The sequence below is a fragment of the Oryctolagus cuniculus genome, chromosome 7 (genome assembly GCF_051225735.1).
Source record: "Oryctolagus cuniculus isolate XC-2025 breed Fujian yellow rabbit chromosome 7, ASM5122573v1, whole genome shotgun sequence".
NCBI classification, from domain to species: domain Eukaryota; kingdom Metazoa; phylum Chordata; class Mammalia; order Lagomorpha; family Leporidae; genus Oryctolagus; species Oryctolagus cuniculus.
In genome coordinates this window covers 72,637,054-72,654,132 of record NC_142873.1, presented here as the reverse complement: position 1 = coordinate 72,654,132, position 17,079 = coordinate 72,637,054, and the positions used below count along the sequence as shown (strand labels likewise).

General features: G+C 37.0%; 1 long non-coding RNA gene across 1 annotated transcript in view; it reads right to left on the bottom strand.

The window, feature by feature from the left end:
• Positions 1-8,151: 8,151 nt before the first annotated feature.
• The window catches only part of LOC103350114 (uncharacterized), a 154,468-nt gene continuing 145,540 nt past the window's right edge, over positions 8,152-17,079 (bottom strand). The window contains exon 4 of the long non-coding RNA XR_016210877.1: positions 8,152-8,287. This is a non-coding gene — a long non-coding RNA (uncharacterized LOC103350114). The remainder of the gene's footprint in view (positions 8,288-17,079) is intronic.

Here is a 17,079-nt window from a genome sequence, read left to right as displayed (position 1 = left end):
AATCATGTAGTACCCTGGAACCTAAAGCTTAATGGGAGTCTATAATATATATAGATAGAAGAGCTGACTTATAAAATTCACTGTCTGCATTATTGTAGAGAAAATAGTTTTCCATTTAGAGTAAGCAGAAGGAAGGAAAAAAAGCAAAAAAAGCAGACTCTGAATAATGAAAAAAAAAAGAGAAAGGGAAATTAATTATATATGAGGTTCACCTGATCCAAATTCCTACTATGTACTTATTAGAGAGTGTTGAGTTGTTTAAGCACATTTTCGAAAACAAATTTTAGAATGTAAGTTCATTTTCTACTCTTTTCTATACCTTGTCATGGTATAATCTGAGTTCTGTTTGTTAAGAATATTGACAAAACACAGCAGAATGAAAGCCCAGGCATGGGAGGGTGCAGCATATCCTCTGGGGAGCAGATGTGGCTGCCTTGGAAGGCTTCCCCCGCCCCCGAAGTGTAAGGTATCTCACACTCGGCTTCTCTAGCTCCAGCAAGCCCAGCTTAAAAGACAAAAAAACAAACCAATGTGGCATATCTATCACTTCCCTCTGAGACATACCACATGCTACAAAACATTTTGAGTAATTTCCTTTTAAGCTTGACTCCTCCTTAGAGGTTTTCCAGGTAAACAGCATGAGATTGGGTTGCGTAATAGATAGTAAAGAGCACGGGGTGTTTTTACTTCACTGTTCGTATTAAACTGAAACCACAGCAAATAAGGTTAATTTAACAGTGATTTTGAGCATCGATGTAAGAACGAGGCATTACAAAGGAATCCTAGTATCTGGGAAAATCGCATTCATCTATCTGCTATTTCCGAAAAGTAGATTTTACATTAAAATCTCTATACCCAGATATGTGTGCACAATCCCAGGCAAAGTTTGCTTCTATGGCTCCATCCACACAGGCGCACTATGATTGTGTCTTTTTCTGCAAGTTTTCTGAGGCTGAAGTTTCCTAGCTTGGCAACAACGTGCCACAGACAATATTGGTTTAAGACAATTGATTCTTCCTCTGATTTTTTGCACTGCACTCCAACGGGTCTCCATCCAGAATCACGAAAGAAAGAACTGCAGGGACAAGGAGGGAGGGAAGATGCAGGGAAGGGAAGAGAGAAAGAAAATAAGATTACCTACAAAACACTCATGAAAAACCAACATTGTCAGAACAATCGCTGTCACTTGATTTAAAATGGCACGATTTAAAATTCATAATTAAATCTATTTTAACTGTGAAATGTACAGATTTTGAAAGATTTATCTATTGTAAGAATGTGAATACTGTGAAAGGTGTTTCTTTTTTTTCTCTTCCTATGTTTTAACCTTTGAGAGTAACTTTACCCGAAATTATGTGAAGTTGTAGTTGTCAGCCATATCCAATTAAAAATGCTAAGCCAGGTTCATCTTGAAAGAGACACTGACAACATCCAAATACATATATATATATATATATATGATAAATTAGTTATTGTCAAAGTGCTTGCACCTCATTATTGGGCTTATACAACAGTGTCATCTAGTGGACACTGGTCAGGCAGGTTGTAACCAACATTCCTGAAGGAGCATATTTAAAAGGAGCTAGCCTTGCATGAAAATATGCTTTGTCTTTTTCAGTTTAAAACTGAAGCAATTTAAATAATTGTTTCTGATCCAGCACATCATTTCAATTCATTTTTCTTCCAGAATAGTAAAGGAATACATTTTTACATGCTTACAGAAAGAAAACTAATTTTAAGATAATTTTTGTTTTAAGATAGCAAAGAACAAAAGAAAATAACAAAATTATTATAAAAGGTAGATGTCAGGAAATGTATAGCAAATAGGAAGAGGAAGTTGGAGCTGAAAGATTAATGAGCAAGGTTATATTCTTTAAATCTTAGTGCATAGTGCTTACATCAACAATGACAAAATAAAAGAAGAGTATGGAATTCCATAGTCTTATTTCCAAGCCTTTCCTTTCATTTCTCTAGTACTTTGTTGGTACAATTGTGTAGAGGTATCTCTTAAAATTCTTTTTTCAAAAATGTATCATCTTTTAAAAACCATTAACTGCTATCCATTTTGAACATTAAATTGTTGTTTTATGAAAGCCACTTTAGCTTTAATTTTTCACAGTTGGTAGAATTTGCTGAAAACATGGCAGAAGTCAGACATTTTGTCATTTTATCAAAAAATATGGACATTCACTTTTAAAATATCAGTATAAGTTGTATGTCTTTTTTACATTAAGACTATCCAGAGTTGGCCGGTGCCGCGGCTCACTTGGCTAATCCTCCGCCTGCGGCGCCGGCACCTCTGGTTCTAGTCACGGATGGGGCACCCGATTCTGTCCCGGTTGCTTCTCTTCCAGCACAGCACTCTGCTGAGGCCCAGGAGGGCAGTGGAGGATGGCCCAAGTGCTTGGGCCCTGCACCTGCATGGGAGACCAGGAGGAAGAACCTGACTCCTGGCTTTGGATTGGCACAATGCGCTGGCTGTAGTGGCCATTTGAGGGGTGAACCAACGGAAGGAAGACCTTTCTCTCTGTCTCTCTCTGTCACTGTCTAATTCTGCCTGTCAAAAAAAAAAAAAAAAAAAAAAAAAAAAAAAAAAAAAGACTATCCATAGTCTTGACTTGCATTTTTTTAAATAATGACTAACTTTTCAATTTTTTTAAGATTTATTAATTTGTTTTATTTCTTTTTTTTCTTTTTTCTTTTTTTTTTACAGGCAGAGTGGACAGTGAGAGAGACAGAGAGAAAGGTCTTCCTTTGCCATTGGTTCACCCTCCAATGGCCGCTGCGGCCGCCGCGCTGAGGCCGGCGCACCGCGCTGATCCGAAGCCAGGAGCCAGGTGCTTCTCTTGGTCTCCCATGGGGTGCAGGGCCCAAGCACTTGGGACATCCTCCACTGCACTCCCGGGCCACAGCAGAGAGCTGGCCTGGGAGAGGGGCAACCAGGACAGAATCCGGTACCCGGACCGGGACTAGAACCCGGTGTGCTGGCGCCGCAAGGCGGAGGATTAGCCTAGTGAGCCGTGGCGCCAGCCAATTTGTTTTATTTCAAAGGCAGGCTGAGAGCAAGAGCAAGAGCAAGAGCGAGAGAGACAATCTTTCACCTGCTGGTTCACTCCCCAAATGGCTGCAATGGCCAGGGCTACTCCAGGCCTAAGCTAGGATGCAGAAGCTCCATTTGGGTCTCTGGCATAGGTGGCTGAGGTCCAAGTATTTCAACTATCTTCCACTGTCTTCCTGGATGCAGTAGCAGGGAGCTGGATCCAAGATGGAGCAACACAAGTATGGGATGCCAGCGGCTGAACCCACTAGGCCACAGTAACACCAGTCCCTTGACTTCATTCTAAAACTACTCAAAGGTAGAGTATTCTTTAAAGCTCATCCTTCTTTCAAAGAGAGGGGAAGGAAAATTAAGGCTATTGATAACTATAAAATTTCCATTTTTCAAGTATCTACATCTAATTTCTATTCCAGGTCTGTAGAGATCATTTTATACATATTTGGCATCTTTGATAGTATTGTCCTATTTGGTTAAAAAAATCATCCATTAAAAACAGGTACTGATCACCCTTTGACATGAAAAAATATGTTTTTTTCCTGTCTGATATTGTGAAGGTTCTTGCTCATGTATTCTTCTATGTTATTAAGAAAATATTAGTTGTTTCTTTGTAATTTTAGGTAATGTAAAGACCTAGAAATTCCGAGCATTTGAAACAGACTATTGCTTCCTCAGTAAACAGAAACTACTTAGCCAATCACAATCACTCTGACTTTTACCTTTCTTTATAGCAGTAATACAAACAGATTAAGTAAAAATTCCATCTTCCTTTGGAATGTAACTTTTATTGGCTATAAAATCAAATTTAGAAAGTTTATGTTTCAGGATACAATATTTTCATTGATTGGTTCATAACTTTCATGTGAAATCCACTAATTATCTATAGTGTATAATCTGTCTTTGTGGAGTATTTGCAGGTTATGTTGTTTTGAAAATGTTTTAAAATCGCAATACTTACGAATTAATATAGAAGAATGTAAATTATTTGAGTCTTCAGGAAGAAAGAAAATCTACATTTGATGATAACAGAGAAAGATAAATTCTTACCAAATTTGCATAATTTTTATTTTTGCTGAGTAAATTACTTCGTACTCACTCAAAATTGAATTGGCAAAATAGAAAACCAAACTGGTATTTGGTAGGCGAGCCTCAGGTTTGGTGTCTTTACCGGAATCTTCTCTCATCCATCAAAAAGTGTTGATTACCTATGAAAATGTATTAAAGGCATCATGATTGGGATGGAAAATGTGATACATGTTCTATGTCCTTCCCAAATCTTACAATACTGTTGAAGAGATAAAACATACATGAGAGAAAAATTAAATAGCAATGCAAGATTTAAGTAACAGTTTAATTTGATAATAGACATGTCACAAAAAGGTTCATGCTCATTTATCATATGAATAGTACTCCAATAGAGAGAATCTGTCTGTAGAGGGATATTCTGTCTTAAATCCTGGACTAGATTCCTAATGAAGGTCTTTATAGGGCAGATGTACAATTAAGAGAAAATAAATGACATCTCTAACTTCATCATTCATTTCTACTTCTGCTTTTAATGAGTATGTTAGTGATATCTAGAAGCCAACGCTGTAGATGCTAGCTTTTCATTGTAAGTGGATGATATATGCTTGATTTCTATAAAAATACCAACTATTACATGGGAACAGGTAAACGAATTGTTAAAAAGTGAACATTTAGGCATCATATTTGGTAATTACTGTATACCACTTGCCTAACATCTACTCTATCCCCCACTAACCTCATAATTGATCTTTCTATGTAAAACACTAATACAATATTTTATTAGAAGTTATTTTTATCATTATCACACGGTCATGTTTCAGGTGAAAGTTTTATGAGTTATTGATATGTCTAAATTTCTTTTTCTATGTATACTGATGATGACTGTGATGATCCATAAGACAGATTAACTTGGTTTTGTAAATAAATTTCCCTAGTGTATTCTCTATTATCTAATCCTTACTTTGAATCAAATATTCCCCATTTTCTTATAGCAAAATTTACTCCATGATTTACCAGACACTTCTATTTTAGCTGAAATAGAATGGTACTATAGAGTTTAAAATTAGATGATATATATTTCTATGAAGGAATAAAGAAATCAAAAAGAATTTTCACTTAGATTTTCTTATTTTTTTTAAAAAAAACTTTGAATTTAAAATGGTGATAACTAAAATTGTTGCAGGACCAATTTTAGAACATATTAAGATAAACTTCACAAGTAGTTGTTGGAAAATTTAGTCATTCTTAGGTGCTTTTAATTCAATCATTCCTTCGATCATTCATTCAATAAATGTTTATTGATTGGTACCAGGTGAAATACTTGTAAATCAATATGGAAACCTATGTCAGTTCATTTTCCTAGTGTTTGTACAGTGGATATAGAAGGTAGAGCCAGGAGCCTCTTACCTCACAACACCCTTTGTGGAATAACCCAATTTCAAACAGAGAGATTTAATAGTATCAATAATAGTCCAGGAGGTGCACTGATAACTCATTAGGCCACTTGTAAAAATAATACTTTGGTTTTTACTTTTGATTATAGAAGTTATACTGCTTTGTGTACAAAATTAAAAAATTGTATCTGAGTTTTTGAAGAAAATTCATGCTGCTATAATCTAATGATCCAGAGTGAAGAATATCTACTTACATTTCATCTCTCTTCTCTATGTTACAAATTTTTTTTTTTTTTTGACAGGCAGAGTGGATAGTGAGAGAGAGAGACAGAGAGAAAGGTCTTCCTTTTGCCGTTGGTTCACCCTCCAATGGCCGCCACGGCCTGTGCGCTGCGGCTGGCGCACCGCGCTGATCCGATGGCAGGAGCCAGGTGCTTCTCCTGGTCTCCCATGGGGTGCAGGGCCCAAGCACTTGGGCCATCCTCCACTGCCTTCCTGGGCCACAGCAGAGAGCTGGCCTGGAAGAGGGACAACTGGGACAGACTCCGGCGCCCCGACCGGGACTAGAACCCGGTGTGCTGGCGCTGCTAGGTGGAGGATTAGCCTATTGAGCCGCGGCGCCGGCCATGTTACAAAAATTTTAACATATTTTTAAAGTCATTTGTTTTATTTATTTGAGATGAAAAAAAAAAAAAAACAGAGACATAAAAAGAAACAGAGACAGACAGACAGATACAGGTCTCGCATACATTGTTTTATCCACTAACTGCCTGCAATAGCTGGGATTGCAAAAACCCAGAGCAAGTAGCTCAATCCAGGTCTCCCATATGGGTGACGGGAATCCAAGTTGTTGAAATCTTGATCTTCTGCCTCCTAGGGTGTGCATCACTAGGAAGCTGGAATCAGTAGGAGAGTCACAACTCGAATACAGGTAGTTGGATATAAGATGTGGTGTCTAAAAAGGTATCTTAGCTGCCAGGCCAAATGCTGTCTCTTACTTAATAAATTTTAAACAAAGCATACACATATATTTTATATAAGTATTTAAGATGTATTTTATAAAATATATAAAGATTTCTGCATCTATATATTTTGTTTACATATTTTCTTTTAAAATATATTTGTGCATACATACATGTATGATAGTACTTCAAAAAGTTCAATAATAATACACATTATGAAAAAACTATCCATAGGTTTCAAAATATTTTTGCACCAAATTAAATTCTTACTTTTAATTGCATTTTCCACAGATTTTTTACAGTACCCTTACATATAGATATACATTATATACAGATATGAATATAGATATAGATGTAGATTATGTATATATATATATTTCTCTAAACTATGTAAATTTTTGTTTTTTGATGTTTGATCAAAATTAAAACCATACAATGAATTACGTTTCTTTTTGACACATCCTTAAATGACTGAAAGAATTGATTTGGCTTTCAGAAAAAACAATTCTACCCCAAAGTAAATCCTGTCACAGATTATCCAAAAGGGCACAGAGGAAGCACTTTCTCTTGTATGCTTGGGGAACATCCATTTCCAGGACTCCAGGGAGAAAGGATTTGCTCACTTTGTGCCATTATGCTAATGAACCTTATCATGTTACGTGACTGGTTGAGGCCAACTGCATACAGTCCTTTAATATGCTCTGGGGAGGTTCATCCTTAAGTATACAATCTCCATTCTGAGTAAACTTTACTCCACCTTGATTCTGGGAACATAGGTTTAGAATTTGGAGGAGACTCAAACTACTGTTCTCTTGAAACCAATGCATAGTTACAGCCAAATTCCACTGTCTTGGAATATCCTATGATACTGGCACAGTCTCTGAGCATTCAATTTTGTGAGAAGGAACACTTTTAACCGAAAATTAATTAAAGTTTATTGAAGACAGAATTTTCATTGGGGAATGGCTATGGTGATGGTGAAGGGGAAAAACGAACAAATGGTTTCCTGAGCAGGAATGGCCATCCACAGACATATGTAGCTGACACTAGAAAGCATTGATTGATAAAACCCAGCCTGCAAGACAACACTCTGTGTGGTGAGACTCAGTAGTTTAAGAGGAAAAGCAGTCTAGAGCAGGCTACTCTTTATGGAGAAGGACCATTCTGCTTCTGAGGAAGGTACATTGACAAAGGCATTACGCAGCCCTGCTACTATAAATCTGTGTACCATCTTCAACTCACGTGGCTGCTTCTCAGGGGTTCTTTAGCCACTCGGTGACAACTGCTGATCTGCTTCGCAAGTCCCGGCCACTTAAAACAGTTTTTATTTGGGAGTCCAATACCATGCAATCTGTAACCTTCAAAAAATTGCTTTCTGGGAAAGCTCTAACCTCTATCTTTGTGTGACTTCTCATCTGTAAGAGTAGCTTTAATACTGAGCACTTGACCAACTTTTCTGGCTTCCAATTACTACTGCAGTTTAGTACGTTTTCCTTCCAAGAGTGACTCAAGAGTACTGAGATAGGTGTTGTGTCATCAGTCACTGCCTGACTTTTCTCCTTCAGCGTGCTTCCAACAGACTCTAAGAGGCTTCTGTATTAGCTTCGTGTCCCCACAATGACATACCCAAGGCAGTCCATTTATGGAGTGCAGACATTTATTTAGCTCACAGTTCTGAAAGTTCCAGGGTGTGGTATCTTCTCAGTTCTGACAAGGGCTCTCTCGGCTGTGCCGCATCATGGTGGATGACACTAGTGGAATCTCTTGCAAGAGCAATCACATCTTCATACAGGAAGTCGGAGAGAGCTGGGCATGGTCAGACAGCTTTTATAGCAACACTGTCTTGAGAACTGCCAAGAGATCATACAGGAATTATTAAAGATCTCCCACAAAGTGACTGCAGATCACCCACTACGCTTCCCACCACCTGCGAGCACAAGCATCCTGAGAATGAATCCTCCAACACACGAACTTGTGCAAGGGACACGGAAACCATAACTGCTTTCATCCGAGAGATGATAAAGGTCTGTATACATGTTATAAGTTTATCACAATAATGGAATAATAATAATAATAATGTCATCCTGAAAGAAATTAGAAATTGCCACTTCTCTGGAGTCTCAACAGCATTCTACTTTACATGAAGCTAGATGAGAACTCTTATTTGTAAGACTCTTCTGTCATTCATAATCCTTTTCTGCTTACTACTCTGTATCTATAGATATTATGAAAATGTCAGCTTATATCCAGGTCTATCAGATCATATGTTTCTATAATTTCAGGATTGTGTCAATAGTAAACATATATGTAAAGATTTTTAATGTAGTCATGATGGATGTAGTCTGTAAGCAATAATTCTTTAAATGTAGTAAACATTCTAATTACAAAAAAAAAAAACAGGGCAAACTAAATCTATGCTTTTAGAAATCTGGGATTGATTAACCTTGTAAAAGGAAATTAGCGGCTTTGGAGAGCTGGTTTAGTTTCAAGTTGCTTCACCTGGGGGCTCCTGATATGGATGTGTTTAGCTGAGCACTACCCTCTGTGCACTTTCTTCATTATACCTCAGTAAGACAGAAATATTTCTCCAGCACCTTGCAAGACTTACAACCGCTTCCTTGTCTCAGGTGGGCAATGGGGGATATATCTGGTAGCTATAAAAATGAAATTAAAGGATTACTTAATGACATCAATACATTTTACTCAGATGCTCCCCGGAGTGCTTAATATTTACATTACACAACACTATGTTCAACTAATTATAGATGATTTAATAAATATGGGTACATATCCATATAAAGGTTACACATAGATGCGTTTATGAGAACTTCAAAAATTCATGGAAAGTACAATTAAAAAGATGTTTCGTTTGGTGCAATAAATTTTGACACCTAAGCAGAGTTTTTCCTCATATGCATTTTCCACAAACTTTTTGAAAGATACTTTATATATATATAGACTTCAATATTTTCTGTAGCAAAATAATTTCATTTTAATGCCATTTCTGTAATTTTTTGAAGTACATTCATATATAAAACATTTATAACTGCAAAATGCTACCCTAATTTTATCAACTATATTGTTACCTATATAAACTAGATATTTTGAAAGAAATCTTGGCTCTTACATATATAACAAGTTAAAAGGTCAAGATTTCAATAAATACTTTAAAGTGACTCCCATTTCAAAGTGTATTCATTCATTTACTCAACAACTACTTATATCATGCTGACAGATGAAGAAACAAAGGAAGTAAAATATGACTCCTTCCCAAGAATTCAAAGTTGTATGAAGACAGGCATGTAAATACATAATTTCAATGGAATATACTAAGTTCAATAAATGAAGTCTATACCACATTAAACTAGTGTAAATGAAGAATTTATTTCCTTTCACTAGAGAGAATAAGAAAATTTAGTAGAAAATGAACCTCTTGAATCAGATATTGAAATTTACATAGGTGAAAAATCAGATGAATTAAAAGTCCCAGGAAAACAAAGACTTTCCAGGCAAGTGACAAGACCCGAAATTCATAGTAAATCTTGTAAGTTTCTAGATGAAATCTAGAAGGGGCCAAGCCCCGAAACAATGTCCAAGGATTTGAGACGCTGTGACCTCACAACTCTTAGAATCTCTCCCTTCTTCCCTATCCCTCTTTTTCCCTCTCTCATTTAGTCCTCTATTCACTTTCTTTCTGTTTAATCACTATCATTTCGAAATGTGCAGAGTATTTTCTATGCATATGGATTGGAACTGTTTATCTGCAAATGTCTAGCATACTTCAGCACTGCAATGACCTAACATACTCTTGAGTCTTAGGCATATTGAAATCGTTTTGCGCAGGCGCTGCGGCTCATTAGGCTAATCCTCCACCTTGCGGTGCCAGCACACCGGGTTCTAGTCCCGGTCGGGGCGCCGGAGTCTGTCCCAGTTGTCCCTCTTCCAGGCCAGCTCTCTGCTGTGGCCCAGGAGTGCAGTGGAGGATGTCCCAAGTGCTTGGGCCCTGCACCCCATGGGAGACCAGGAGAAGCACCTGGCTCCTGCCATCGGATCAGCGTGGTGCGCCGGCCGCAGCGCACAGGCCGTGGCGGCCATTGGAGGGTGAACCAAAGACAAAGGAAGACCTTTCTCTCTGTCTCTCTCTCTCTCACTGTCCACTCTGCCTGTCAAAAAAAAAAAAAAATTGTTTTGCAACACATCATACCTATGAAAAATTTGGTAGTGGTGGCAACTTCAATTCATGTTCCAAGTCTTTTCTTTGGCTACTCCAATATATTCCCAGAACATCACAGAAGCAGAAGTGGAAATTAATAGGTACTCTGCAGCTATTTACATGACAGTCTTTTGTTCCTACCTGTTAATAATCCACATTTCAAAAAAATTTTGATGCCTTTACAGTGGGAGACACCACCTCAAAGGCCTATAAGGGGCTAAAAAAGTAACACATCTTAATAGTGCAAGAAAAATCAGGGCACAGCTTCATGATGAATGCCAGTTGTCCCTGAACTTCACAGCAGTGCAAAGAGCAAGGTTGATAAATCTGGAAGAATTGAGAGTACACACCACTACTAAAATGGAAATTTTCTACTAGTTCTAGCCAATTGTTGCCAAAAGGGAAAATAAGCCACATGTTTATGGAAATTTGGACTTTTAAAGGAGAAGCTAGAAATTCAGATTTTTATATGAAATCTCTTGATTTTCAAATGTGCTCATCAAATAGAAGTCCACATGAGCCATTAGCTCACTAATAATCTCTAAATATACTTATGCCCTCTCCTGAATAGCTGGATCCTTATTTGACTTGTTTCCTATGTTCTCCAAGTAACTGATAAATTCTTCAGGGACAGGGACTGGAACCTTTCAAGTCTTTCTTATGCTAACAACATATGGTGAAATCTCTGTAAACTATTATTACAAAGCTAAAGTTGAAAATGGGTTATTTTTAAGCCACAAAGTTCTATGATAAATTACTTCTCTAGTCTTACTTCACTGGCTACATTTTGCAGCTTGCAAAAGATGTTTGCACAATAATGATGAAATATATTTTTTCCAACTATTAGTAAATTGCTTAGGAATCATATTCCCCATCTCCATTAAACTTTGGCCCAGGTCTATTTAATAACACGTTGATTGAGATCTTGGTTCTGGATTCAACTCACAGATTTCCTTTCTTGTCAGTGATTGACATTAGTTCTGTTACTTCTATCTGCACCTCCCTTTCTTCATATGTAAAATGGAGATGATAATACAGTTTACTTCATAGTGCTGTTTGTGAAGAGTTCAAGTTATTAGTCAGGAAAAAGTGTTTGACAATCAGATTCTGATTGAGTTGGCTGCTTAAAACAATTTGATTAATATCCTCCAAAAGGAAGGTCTATCTGCAAAGAAACAGCATTGAGTTAACAAAACTCCCTTCTCCACCAGAGATGTTCAAACATGGGTTCATTTGCTTTATTAGCTTACATATAAATGAGATTTTAATATATCAACATTCTGTTAAAAATAAAGTAATACAACCACAATCACAAGAAGCAGAGCTTCGTTTTTCTTGGGAGTCAGCACCTTAATATTTTTCAGTTTAGCCTAAGCATTTTTCTTCACATTGTAATTTCACTCATAACCCTGACACTGCCAATTTTGCACTTAAGTCAAACAGAAATAGACCCCAGCGTTTCAATGAAATCTCAGAATGACAACTCTCCAGCCAGCCCTCTGACTGTATTTGGGGTGGCATTACAATATAACTACATGTTCTGTCTTCTAGAGAAGGAAAGATGAGAAATTTCCATCTTCTTGGCTTCACATTTGTCTTCACAGCCAATACACCTTTTCATGTGATTCTTTTTAGAATGTAATGTCAGAGTGAAGCCAACAGAGAAAAGTTCCAGCAAATGGAATTGCCATAGCAACACCCCACGTTTCTCATCAAGTTTGGTCTTGTGTGGATCTTCACATTAAAGCTTGTTTTTCAGCTTGGTGAAAGCCATGACTGTAATCTTCAGTGTGAAAATCTCTCCAACCCATCCAGGAGTTAAAAATAGAAGATAATAATTTGAATTATTTCATGAACATAAAAATCTGGAATTGCAGCTACTCCACAGACGGAATTAACTGGTAGAACACTGGCACTTGGGACCACTTGAATTTCCCCCATACTGTTTCAAATTGGATTTAGAACTCATCATTATGACTTATTATTTGTTGAGTGCTGACCAAGTCCTCAACTCTGAACAAAACAATGGGGAAGTCCTCATCTCTTTCAAGTGCCCAGGGTACAGAAGCATAGCACTGCAAGAATCTCGAATAAGGTTGTGTGTGATTTACTTGCTTTTGCTAGCTAGAAAATTTATCTTAGGTTTTCAATAAAGCTTTCTATCTAGAAAGCTTTTCATTTGGGAGTCTTTCTTTGGAGTGAATTAAAATTAGTAGTCTTTCTTTAAAAAAAATTCTCAGAAAAATAACAATATACCCTTGATAGTTGTTTTTTTCTTCTAAATATTCATCTAAATATTTCACTTCCAGTGCCTGGTGGAAAGCAACTTAAATAGAGGGAATATGAATATTGGGGCTGCTTTAGCAAAATGGTAGTATATATTGGTCACCATAAAACAAATGTATTCTTAATCCAAAATAACAGTTAAATTTGCTATCACATGTTCTTCCTGTATCCCAATTAGTTCTCTATGGAATGAAAATTTTACATTACAATTTAAGGTTACACATGGTTATTCATAAAAAAAAAACTAAAAGTATAAATAAATAATGCTAAAATATGTTTTGCCATTTTTTCACAGCAAGAGGACATTATGAATTTATCATTATTTTCTAAGAATATAAGTTTAAGATTCAAATATTAAAACAAGTAGTGGGGACAAATGCTTAGCCTAGCAGTTAAGATGAGTTAAGATGCCCCTGCCCTATGTTGGAGTGCTTGGCTTGGACCCCTGGCTCTAACTCCTGCCTCCAGCTTACTGCTGGTGCAAATCCTGGAAGACATTAATGATGGCTCAAGGACTGCGCTCCTGTCTCCCACGTAGGGAACCTGAAATGAGTTCCCAGCTCCCAGATTCAGCCATAGACCTATTCCTGCTGTTGTGGGCATTTGGAGAGAAACCTGATGGGATCTCTGTCTATCCCTCTGCTCTCAAAATAAATGTTAAAAAATAAATAAAACACTAATAAATACACTCTGGTCATCGAATTATAATTAGTGGGAATAAAAGTGATGAACCAGTGGACATAAGAATTAGGTAGGTTGACATGAATTTTTAAATAAACAAGATTTTAAAACTTACCAGCACATAAAAAAATGTATAATTAAAGTTGATTATTTTCAAAAACAGATATGCACAGAATTCATTTAGTGTTAGTACACTCTGGAGTAAAGACTCTGGTTGGTTTTATACAATAAAAGAGAGCAATTATTATTAAATTTTCAATATTCCTTCTCTGTCCGTGAAACAGAGTCATACCATTGACACATTTTCACAGCCCTTGGCAAAGATCCATGCAATTTTAATCATGGATATTAATTCTCTTCTTTAAACCACTAACCCACCCCTTTAACTACTCTATTACTTCACACTGGTATTTATTTCACTGCCACAAGCAGTGATGCATGGAAATTAAACTAAAGATATTCATTATTTTCCTGCTTTTGCCTCAGTGCATAAGATTTTCATTTGTAAATTTGTAAGTGGTGAAAATGCCTTCACTTTATCACAGGTTTATCAGCATATGACCTCCATCTTGTGGTGATTAAATATCATGAGGGTCTGGCATAAAGACAAACCAGCAGGGATGGGCTCCACTGACTGGTGACAAGCAAGATGGCTGTGGAACACTGATAATTGTGTGATAACTTACAATCTTAAGGAAAAGTCAGCCTTACACACCATACCCTTAACCATCACTCGAAAGTCAAGATTCTGTAATAAAAAGACCAGAAATTCAATTGTTTTCAAATGACAATATTGGGTTACAATATTTTTCTCAGCAATTACTTTGTCACAAAATCATTTTTTCTTTTTTTTTTTTCTTTCTTTTCCCTGTGGAGTTAGTGATGGGGACTCTGACTTTTCCCAAAATAACCTTTAATTATAGTTTTTGATCTTGACATTCTTGAAAAATGCCCTACTGGCTAGTCTTCTGTAAGTACCATCTGTAAGTTTTGATCATAAACTAACTGATCCTAGAATCTGCCTGGCAAAAAGCATTGCGAGTCATTTTGGGAAAAGTCAGGCATAGTCAATTTTCACAGTCTTGAAACTTGAAATGATTTCTTCCAGCTCTCAGGAAGAAAAAAAAAAATCTGGCATGAAATTCCGTGTTAGAATTTTTAAGCAAAAATAGAGGAGAGAGCTGGAATATAGCAAAAAAAAAAAAAAAAAAAAAAAAAGAGAGAGAGAGATACATTAGAAATTTGAATATACTAGAAACTACATTTGTCAAGAAAATAAGAAAGGAATTTGCAACCATATTGTCACAGTTGCACCTAATTATTTATACCAAAAGTGTGGTGAATTTCTATTTCTGAAGAACTCATCTAAGAATGGATGGGAAATAAAAGAAATATAAAATGTATATCATTAAGTATGAGGGGAAGTATTGCCTAGCATCTTGGAGTTAATCAGTGCCTTGAAATAAGCAGGAAATGAAAGGAGGATGAAGAGAACCACAGCTATGCTGCTGTGTGTCAGGTTAACACAGACAGAGCTAACCTGCCTCAACATGGCCAGCACTTAGTGTTAGAAGTTACAGGACTGTTCATTCACCCGAATAGTGAGACAATTCAGAAGACGCTACTTCTTTGAACAATGTAACTAATTAAAGATTTTGGCCAAAGTACTTCTTGGAGAGAAGTAAGGATCTCTCTGACAAGCGATAGTTATGGGACACTGACTGCTTGTGTTAAACTGCTTCTGCCGTCTTTGTTGTTCACTCTGTTGGCTACAGGTTGCCCACGGTATGGAGTCTGTGAAGGAAAATAGCGGAATTTTTCTCTTTGTTGATATTTTATCAAAACATACCCCCAAAGAATCCTAGCTTTTGTATTTGTACCAAGGCAGACAAAATGCACATTTCTATTCTTCTGGGGAGTCAAGAGTCCCCACGAGACTCTGCTTACACTGCTGTGAAATCACAGAATTAGCATGGCCCCAAATTTTATAAAAGCACAATTTTTTATTTACCATGAAACTCATGCCGATTGTCATTGTATGCCAAAAAAAATTTTTTTAGAAGAAATGGAGTATGGGTCATTTTATCTTCTGATCTTAGTTTCCTAATGACTCTACTAATATATCTTTCTGGAAATAGACACAGAGTACCACGGTTTTGACCACTGTCTCTAGTGAGTTTTATTTCTAGTACTACTAAGTTTGATAATTTAAAGATATGGAAAAGTATGTCTTCATTCACATAAATACTCACTTTTAACATTCTCTTGGACAAACACATATCAGTAGGAAAAACTTTTGCTTAGTATTTAAATAACACTGTAGTATGCTACAATAATGTTAATAATTACTGTGCCAATGTGTGATTACGTTTTGTTGAAAGCCCCAATCCTGAGCAGGAGAGGGGAGGGTTGCGGGTGGGAGGGAAGTTATGGGGGGGGGATGGGAGGAAGCCACTGTAATCCATAAGAGCTGTACTTTGGAAATTTATATTCATTAAATAACAGTTAAAAAAAAAAAGAAAGCCCCAATCCTGTCAGCTGCTGTGCTAGGTATATTCTTCATCATCACCATCATCATCATGCCATCATAGTTAATACTTTTGGAATGTTTATCAGGGAAAGAATTGCATATATGCCATTCATTTAAAGTTCCCAGAAGTTCAAATGACCCATAGCAAGTAAGAAGTGTGGCCTAAATTCAAATCCAGGCCTGTGTACTCTATGACTTACTAGCCCTTTATAATGCATAATGTTTCAAAAACTCCATACACTTCACAGTTCATTTTTTTTTCTTTTTAAGGTTTGTTTATTTATTTGAAAGGCAAAGGCAGAGGTAGAGAGATTGTCCATCTGCTGGTTACTCGCAGATGGCCATAAAGGCTGGAGCTGTGGCAATCTTAAGCTAGGAGCCAGGAGATTCTTCCAGGTCTCCCACGCGGATGCAGGGACCCAAGGACTCAGGGTATCTTTTAATGCTGGATTGGAAGTGGAGCAGCTGGGACTGGAACTGGGGCTCATGTGGGATGCCAGCACTGCAGGCGGCGGCTTTACCTGCTATGTCACAGCGCCGGCCCCCGCAATTCGTTTTTGAAATGGAACACAAAATCTGGTATTTCCTGATTTTTTTTTTTTTTTTTTTTTTTTATCTCACGCCTGTATCTATTTGAAGCAAGATCTCTTCAGGGCTCTTCCCTCAATGGGAAAATCTCATATATATTTCATAGTTTTTAAAGCTTTAGTGATTAGAAAGCTCACATCGCACAGTGATGCATTGCCTATCTTGCCAGCTCTAGCTGTTTTCTCCTTCCTTCTTCCTTGTTCTTACCACTTTCCTGTGACAACAAGTGTTCCCATTCTTTATCTCTGGATGACACTCCAGGAAATCTCTTTTGGGACTGAACTTTGGAGGCTGTATCCAAGTTCCAAGTGAGCTTATAAATTTGTTTTCAGAGTGAATTCATT